Source organism: Pteropus medius, unplaced genomic scaffold (assembly GCF_902729225.1).
Source record: "Pteropus medius unplaced genomic scaffold, Ma_sr-lr_union100, whole genome shotgun sequence".
NCBI lineage: Eukaryota > Metazoa > Chordata > Mammalia > Chiroptera > Pteropodidae > Pteropus > Pteropus medius.
Window position 1 is genome coordinate 1,019,805 of NW_024352148.1, and position 9,367 is coordinate 1,029,171.

At 52.6% G+C, this 9,367-nt stretch overlaps 1 non-coding gene across 1 annotated transcript; it reads right to left on the minus strand.

Annotated features, from left to right (window-relative positions):
* Positions 1-531: 531 nt before the first annotated feature.
* Positions 532-650, minus strand: LOC120589356 (5S ribosomal RNA). The gene has a single exon (XR_005649459.1). It is a non-coding gene; the product is annotated as a 5S ribosomal RNA (ribosomal RNA).
* Positions 651-9,367: the final 8,717 nt, after the last annotated feature.

Sequence of the window (9,367 nt, forward strand, 5' to 3'; positions counted from 1 at the left end):
ACGGATGACGCCTGAGCCGGTGGTGAGTGTGGGACTCCAGACACAGGGGCCCGTGGGGAGCGACTGCGTTGACGTGACACAGCTACCAGAGGCGAACCCACCGGAGGCGGCGCCGTGGCCGCCGGGGCCAGGCCGGGCGCTGAGGGCCGGAATGGGGGGCACGCGACGGGGCACTGCATGGTTACGGTGACGGCGCACGCATCGGTAACTACGGCAAAAACGCCGAATCGTCTCCCTTTACACCCTAAGTCTTAGGGAACGTGAGAGCCCAGTAAGGCTGTTATCAAAATACGAGCAGAAAAAAAGACTCAACTAAGAGGAAAGCGACAGGAACTTGGGCCCGTGCGCGTCACTGCGTGACACTGAGATGCGCTGCGGCCGACGGTGAGAGAGGGTATAGCCGTTTCATTCATTCATGCGTTCATGCATTCATTTATTCATCAGGCGAGGCAAGCCTTGGTTGACCTCCCAGATTGCAAGGACCTTGTCAGTTTACGATCCCTTATTTTTTATTATTTATTAATTTTTTAATGCCTACAGCACCTGGTCTTCCCAGGCGGTCTCCCATCCAAGTGCTAACCAGGCCCGACCCTGCTTAGCTTCCGCGATCAGACGGGATCGGGCGTGTTCAGGGTGGTGTGGCTGTAGCTAAGCCTTTTTTTAAATCCTAGAATTTATACAGAAAAGTCATTTTTAGATGACTTTTACTCAGTGTGTACTCCTGACGGAACGGACCGCTTAGAACAGTGTTACTGGATATGACTATGAACGCAGTCTCGTTCGATGCCAGCGTTTAAACATTCTGGTCATAAAACAGCTTCTATGTACACTCAGAGGCGTGTGTGTGCTCAGGTTCAGGATTTCTCACTTTGCGCCCAACGTGAGAAGGTTTGTCATCGGGGGATGTTGATCTTCATCGAGTGTCTGCTGCTTCTATTCATGTGATCATGTACCTGTTTTTCTTCAATCTGTTAACATGGTGAGTCCCATTAATTGATTTCCTAACAGTAAACTCTCCTTGCGTTAAAACGAAAGATTAACGCCTCATGCACAACGTGGTGTATGTGTCTGCCTTGCCTCGCAAGCTGCTGGCGGGTGTCTGTGTGTGTGCAGGGGCCAGGTCCCCCCGAAGCCGGGGTACATGAGGCCACTGTCACTAAGGCCGAATGAGAGAAAACTCTTTCTTGGAGTTTTGGGGCCTTAGAAGTAACGTTAGCAGCAGCCCCGTGCGGGCTCGTGGTTAAGAATTATAAAGGCGAAGGCTGATACCTTTACATTTCCCTCTTTGAAAGATTTTTTCAGGCTCACCGACCGAGGGTGTCACCCTGCTCCTTCCTCTGGCTTATTTCAAATATTTAGGTCCCGTGGCTCTTCCCCTGGGCAGAGGTTCCAGGGCAAAAGCTGGCTCCATTACGGGCCCTCGCTTAGGCATCATTTGGGTTTCAAAAGAAGCGCCCTCGCTTTCGCGTGAGCCCGGCTGTTCCCTAGAGCGTTTGCCCGATGTCCTGCTCTTGCTTCCTTGGAACCCGCCCCCTCCCTACGTGTCCTGATCCAGCAGGTCCAGGGAGACCTGTTGACACCCCTGGGCCTCGGTGAACCTGGCACCTTTACTCGTCTTGCTTCGGAAAGGCGCAGAGTAGGATGTTGGGATGGGGGTGTCATGGCCCCTGACCGCTGCCTTCTACAAGGTGTTCTGATGACATGGCGCGTTGAGGTCACAGAAAGCTGGGGGGGGTGGATGGGGACCACGGTCCTCTTCTGATCGACAGTGACAAGCCATGCTGTGAACGACACTATGTTGCTTACTGTTTCCTTAAATCCAATTAATATCTAAAGAAGATAGTATTCTCCAGAATAACCTGTTTCATTTCTCAAGTGAAGGAACACAGTGCCAGAGAGGCTGCTTGATGACAAGGCAGTCAGCATTGGAATTAGAGGGAGAGAAAGGTCACGCTCCAAGGTCGTCTCTCTCCTGCCATATGTCCCAGGGGGATGGGGAGGCCGGTCAGGGAAGACGGTGAAGAGTTGTTTGTGCATCTGTGATTAGTCAGGGGACCCAGCGTGTCACAGCGTGAGAGGGACTTCCCACAATGTTGGAACATCCCAGGGGATTTCCCACAATGTCGGAACGGCCGGGGGATGGGAGACAAGATGAAACTGGGAATGGTGACTCGAAAGATCCGCCTTCACCGGAGGCAGGAGGGGACCGGACCATCACCCATCACTCGTGACGCGGGGAGAGAGGACAGGACCGGCCTTGCCTAACGGCTTCTTCAAGGTGGGATTAGTGTTGGAAGACATTTAAATTCGTACAACACAAAACGGCTTCCTTCCTTTCATTCCTTCAAAGCCTCTGCTTATGAGCATTAAGGAATTGATTATCTTAAGCCAACAAAGACAGAAAACTTAACATAAAGAAGGAGACCCATTCCACTGAGTCACAGCTTCCCCTGATGATCTCAGCTGCTTCGCCGTCACACCTTTGCACTGCTCCAACCACCCCGTATTCCTTACACATTATGTAAACACTCTCACTACGAGAGACCTGCCATTCAGTCGGTTCTGTGTCACAGGGGTCTTCACAGACGGATTCTCCAGGGGCGTGCTAGAGGGGCTGTGGCAGACGACAGGGTCTGCACTCGGCCATCTCGGCCCTTCCTAGCAGGCCCCCCTGAGCCCAAAGCCACCCAGACACTGGGGGAGAGTGTGGACCAGACGCCCTTGCCCTTGAGCATACCCAGGGGAGGCCCCCGCCCACCACGCAGCTGACCCTCTGGGAGCGGTTTTCTGCTCCAGCCCCATCTCCGTCTGCCACTCCAACCGGCCCGCGGGCCCCACTGTCGTCTCTGGACTGAGGGTCCCAGGACCTGACATTCTCCCAGCGCCGGTCAGCTCCGGACCCCTGTGTGGACCTCGGCCTCAGCCCCCAACACCCCCAGAGTCCGGGTCGTGTGTATCTGACTGGTGAGGCTCACAGTATCGGAGACAGGCGTGTCGCAGGGCAAGAGTCACGGTGGGTGGCAAACACGGCTGCTTGCAGACCAGGGACGAGAAACGCAGTTTCCGTCCTTTACCAGGTCCCCTTAATCATCACATTCTTGTCCCCAGTCCTGCTGCCTGTGCCCGTGCTCGCGCTTCTCAGAGCGAGTGGCTTCTCTGCCACCCCAGCGCCGGCACCCAGCACCACGGGCAAAGCCTCGTTGACCACTCACAGGTTTTTGTCACCTATAATTGGCTGTTCCCTCCCCTCTTCCACCCCCTGACCAGGGAAATCCATGGTTAAAACAATCGGTGGTCTGTCATCAGAAAGTGAGAACTGTCCTGGCTGGACTGATGCCACGGGTGGCAGGTGCCAGCAGGACAGGAAGGGGCAACCCGGACCGTGCCAGAGCCTGGCCCCCAGAATTCTCCACTTTCCCCCCTAGGTTCCTGTCTCGTTGGCAAACCTTGGAGGGTAAAGATACCCACAGAGAGATGAACGCTAACGAGGCACATGGGTTTCTCAGAGACAGAATCTACGTTCACATTACAAAGAAGAGATACGATCCAGACGGCACCATAGCACGTCACGGCTTTCCCAGCGCACAGTGCCTGCGACATTTAAAATAACAACGCAAGGGATTTCAGGGCCCCAATTCCGATCTATTTCAAAGCTACAGAAAGTCATAACCGTCGAGATTAAAAATACTATTCGCCGTAGTGATTTGTCTGTTCTAACAAAATAAAACGTGACAAACACACCGCAAGCCCGAGCTGACGAGGCAGTGAGCGCGTTCCTCCTGCCTGTGTCTGCGCTTACTGCACGCGGCCGCGAAAAATGTCCCCTTTCCTCCCACTGCCGCTCAGCCCGAGCCCGGGGCCCCGCTGAGCCCCTCCAAATGGCACGGACGTCTGTTTTTCCCGGTTACGTACATGAAGAACCCAGGGATGGCAGGAGTGAGCGCCCACGGATTTTAGAACCCAGTGCCGGTCAGGCGTGTCACCAACCTTCTCACGTTTGGTCACCAAGAGGTGAGTGGCACCCACCCGGGCCACCTCGCGGGCATCTGAAACTCGCCTGCGGCCCCCCGAGCAGGCAGGGACACTCGGGGTCTCGTCCCGAGACAAGTCGTCGCACAGGCCGTGCCGTGGGTCCCGGTGGTTCCGTTAGGTGGCGGTGACCTCATGGCGGAGTGTGCGTCGCCATCGTACCTCACACAAGGTGCACGACTGAATCTGGTGACAAAGAAACGTCGAACCTTTCAATAAACGTAGATTCTTAAGATGGCCTCCGCAAAAATAAGATAAATTCCTTACACATAATTTGCTGGAAAGTATGACTGGACCAAACGAAATATGTATAATCATTGATTTATTTAATAGAGTTCTGATAATGTTGGGTAGGCATTTAATTTTAACAGAAAACCACGAATTAGTATTATTTGGTGTCTTCTGAGATTCTGAGTCTGGGGCAGGAGACCGGTCATTACATTTATTTTCGCTGTGGCAGGGCCATTTGCAACTCATTTCTGTGCTGTCCCCTTGATGAGACCGAGTAACGACGGGCTGTTTGGGTCGTAATGTTTCGATGGGGGTCCTGGGTATGTGGGGGATGCTGGATTGTCCCCCCGAAAACATAACGAGGAGCCGCGTCGCGAACTTTCTGTTTTTCCGCAGGCGGCTGCACCGCAACGGCAGTGTGACTCACGAAACGTGGCATCGACTTTCTCACGTCGGAGCACGGAGGGGAAGCCGCGAAGTGTTGCTGTCAACTGGGCCGAGCCACGCAGCACGTTATCTGAACAAGCTGAGTGGCACCGCGATTGGCAGAAGCCCTGGGACTGTCACGGGCCCAGGCCTTTGTGCCTAACCCATTTTTCATAAGACTAAATGCACAGCTTTGCAGACAGAAAAAAAAACAAAAAACGGTCTAATGGCCTCATTATGGGCAGCTCCGAGCGTAAACCAAGCAGTGAGCGGAGGAGGCAGAGTGGGGAGCCAGCGGCACATGCCAGCCCCTCGTCCGGGGCGCCTCGCTCCGGCCCCACAGGGCAGCCTGCGTGTCGATGTTGTCATTCCCATTTTCCCGATGAAAAAGCTGAGGATTGGAACGTGTGAATGGTTTTGGTAGGCGGTGATTTGTTGGTGGCACGGTGGCAGACTCGTGTGGCATGGTGGCAGACTTGTGCAGCTGGTCCCAGGAGAGGCAGAGCCGGAAGTGGGGTCGACCCTAACAAGCCCCAAATGCACTATTCAGAGTCGTATGTCATGTGACCACATTACACGCAATGTCATCATACGCTGTCCAGTCATGGTAGCGTGAAGCCCGGTGAGTCGCTCTGAAGTCTCGCCAGCTTCCGAAAGCAGGACGTGAGCGCAGTGCAGGACGCGTCGCAGCTCCCAGTCCCCAGGCCGCCGCAGGCCCCGCTCCATGTTCGGTCAGCGGCCTCCTCGCTTCACTGAGATGAAAGGGAGCGGCGTGAAGTGACACCACGTTTCGTCACTTGTGCTTGCTGTCTACATCTTGTCCTCTGCTCAGCCTGGAGGCTGATGGGAGGGAGGTCTTTCCACACCCCGTCCAATGCATTAACACTGAGGGGCTGGGGATAGTAAGTACTTCAAATAACGATCTAATATTTACTTCTTTGCATCTATGCCACGTTAGGTTTGGCTAATTCTCTGCAAAGTTACTTCAAAATAAGTATATGAAAATAATACGTAAGATCTATTAAAATACATAAGTTTTGGCAGTAAATAAAAGGTTGAAAATTTAAATCTTGTATCTACCAAATATCATACATACATATTGGGATTTAGTCTTTTACCACAGGAGAGAATTTTATGCACATTAGGAATATTTTTAAAGGTTCAGTAGCATTTTGAATTTTCGAAATGTAAAATTTAGTATTCCAAACCACAGTTTTATTTTTTTTTCATCGAATCAGCTAAATAGAGAACATATTGCTATTGCTAGTTTGTCCAACTGAGTGTTTAGACTCGGTAATTGAATTCTTCTCAATAAGTGTAGCTGTGCCTGTACTATATTTATAGTGATCGAGACATTTAAATAATGCGGGCTTTGTTTGCGGATATCCTGCAATATGCCATCGACTTCTATTTTTAGCATGATTCCTCCAGAAGTCTTAGTTTTAGTCGTTTTAGTATATTGTTTTAAGTCTACACCTGGGACTCGGTAATTATGAGCACACTTTAATCACCCCTTCGGAGGTGTGTTCCATTCTTCAGATGAACGAAGAAGCCTTAACGATTCAACGTCACATCCCTGAGCGTCCGGGTTTGTAAAAGCCGAAGGAGACTCGTCGCCTCGGCTGTGGCGGAGCTGTCCCTGCAGAACGCACGTCCTGTGCCCCAGGCGGCTCAGCTGCGAACCGGCATTTTAAGGGCGCGTGCCAGGCAGAGGACAACCGTGGCCACGGGGCTGCAGCCACAGTCACGGCGGGCGTTTCCCAGACAGTGCACGGCGTGGCGCCCGGAGTCCTTGCTGGCTCCGCGCGGAACTCACGCGCGCCGTTAATTTTTAAAAGCTTCGGTTAGGCAGACGCGGGGCCTGCGGTGGACGGGCGAGCGCCGCCAGGCAGGTTTCGTGCCCCTTCTCTGCCACCGGGGCCAGCGCTGGCACTGACGTCCACGCGGAGTTCCAACGGCCATCGCCCCTTTCTCCCGAGGGGCTGACGTGGGGTGCGCCTCATCACGGGGACCCCTGCAGCTGCTGGGCTGACGGCAGGAGCTGAAGCCGGCTTAGACGTCTCGGCCAAAGGCGTCTGACATGCACGTTTTTAAAATTCTGCATTTCGAGCAAACTTGGCGGGAAGCACCATCCTAATCATTTAACGTGTCTTAGAAGCGCAGCGCCGAGGCACCGTATTCTCCGGCTCGCAACTAACTTTCAGGTGGCTCTTTCCCTTTCCTGCCAGAGTATCGAAAGCTTGCGCTCTCTGCCTCAGTACGACTGTTCGAAATAGAAACGCCGTGGTTTCAGAGTCCAGAACATTCGATACTTAGCTGGGCAAGAGCGGCACAGAACGCGGGTCTCCTGAGTCGGGCCGTGCCGAGCTGGGCTGCCTGCCGAGCGGCTCGTCCTCCCCTGCGTCGGCCCGGGCGTGGCGGGCGTCAGGGCCAGGATGACCCCGCTGCCGGTCCCTGGTCCCCGTGGCTGCGGGAAAGCGTGTCGAAGGCGCCGTGATGCTGAAACGGGCTTCCGTGTCCCTCTGGCCTGAAAACAAACGTTTTTGCCTCGACTGCCTGCTCTGACAGGGTAGATAAATTTGGGGCCCCAGATGACGTGGCTAGACGTGCAGTCTCCCTGCGTCGTGTGAACGGACACACGTTCCAGGCGGTGCGAAGCCTGGATGTTGCACACGCACCGCCCGCCTAGCCCTCCGTGAGCGCTGCTGCCTCGGCCCTCAGGCCGCTCAGCTCAGAGGGGTCGGGCGCCCCCTCCTCCCTCCCGGAAGCGCTCTCCATCCCTCCATCCCTCCATCCGTCCATCCGTCCCGTCCCTCCCCTGTCCTCTCCCGTCACTCTAACCTTCTCCGTGTCCTCATCGTCCATCCTCCATCTCTCTCCATCCTCCCCCATGTCCTCCATCCCTCAACCTCCATCTATCTCACTTACTCATCCTCTCCATCCTCCCCGTCCTCCCCATTCACTCAACCCTCCAACCCTCATCTATCTCTCACCCCTCCATCCTATAAATACTCGTCCCTCACCGTCATCAGCCTCAGCCCTCATCTATCTCCCCACACCCTCCATCCTCTGTCCTCATTTTACTCCCCATCCTCCGGCCTCAGCCTCCATCTATACACCTCCGTCTCACTCTCCATCCTCCCCGTCCCACTCCCCAAAATGCTCATCTCCTCTCCATCTCCATCCCTCCATCCTCTAGTCCCTCTCACAAATTCCTCTAAGATCCTCTCATCCTCCATCCTCCTCTTTCTCTCTCATCCTCATCCCTCTCATCTTTCTCTCCATCTCCGTCCCTCCGTCCTCTCCATCCCTCCATCCCACTCAGTTTCCTCGTCCACTTTCATCCTCTGTCCTCCCCATCCTCCGTCCTCTCATCCCCGTTGCTTCCTATGTTCCCCCCAGCCTTTTTTCATGCATACGCTTTGCAAAGTGGCGTCCTGCGCATGACTTTTGGCGATGTCGTCTCTTCGGCCGGGCTGGATCTTTTCCATTCACATCTAGCGATCGGGAATGCATTGAGGTCTCTAAAGCGTCCATTGAATGCCCATGACCTTCCAAGTGTGTGAAACCACAACAGAAAGTCTTGTGTCAGCGTCCATCCAGTTTCCAGCTACCTATATTATTTGAGGGACTCGGGGTGGGGGCGGGGGGTCTACTGCGTAGGAAATATCTCAGTTGATTAAAAAGAGGGGTATTTTACAATATTTGGCATCACATTACACATTTAAATTAATGACCTAGGAACAATTGGATGAATATGTATAGCCCTGAGCACCGGTAGGTAAACATCAAAGAATTTTAATTTCTATGATTTTGGCCCAAGTTCAACAAGTTTTTTGAAAGAAGTTTATAAATACTATTTTCTCACTGATATTTATTTTTTTTCTGCTCAAAGATAATGATGTCTTTTAAGAGCACAACAATTAATTTTATTTTGTTCACTTTATATTCCGGATGGCAAATCAACATAAAAATAGATTTATAGAATAAATTGCTAGGTTAATACGGTAATGATCATAAAACAGTTAGACACGCTTTGACGATGAAGCGGCAAGCCATATGCATTGCTACCTGTCACGTCGTTATTTAAGATCGTGATCACAGGGTGAGATGTGACTCTGCCTCTTCTTGCCAGGTATGGCCACACCTTCCCTGGGTGACATTTAACCTCATGAACAGTGGTGTCTCCTTGCTAGAGAAAAAAGACGTTGTAGAAAACAAATTTAAAAACGCCACCCACGTGTTCCTCTCAATGCCATCCGGTCGAGTCTGATTTTCGTAACTCAGCTCAGCGAACGCTCTTGGAGCGCTTCGTGTGTTTGGTCCCCGTGCTCTGCGGCGTGGCCCTTGGCCTGGGCTCACGGCACGTATGCGTTTCTCACCCTCTTCCTATCACCGGGAGATTGTCTACCGTGTGCCGACAGCATTTTCATTTCTGTAGCTAAGATAAACGCCCATTTACAGACGTAGCACCTTATTATTTGGAGGCCAGCGCATTATTATGAATCCACTCACGCTGCAAACCTTCTGGAGGCTTCTTTTTTATTTGCACTCATGTTTTGAAGATCCTAGGTTTGCTCCCTAATCGCTAAGCCTTGATAAAGCTTGCTACTTATAACGTGAGATATTTCACAAATCTGAACTACATTAAACTGGGAAAAAAAAAGTAAATAATTAAATG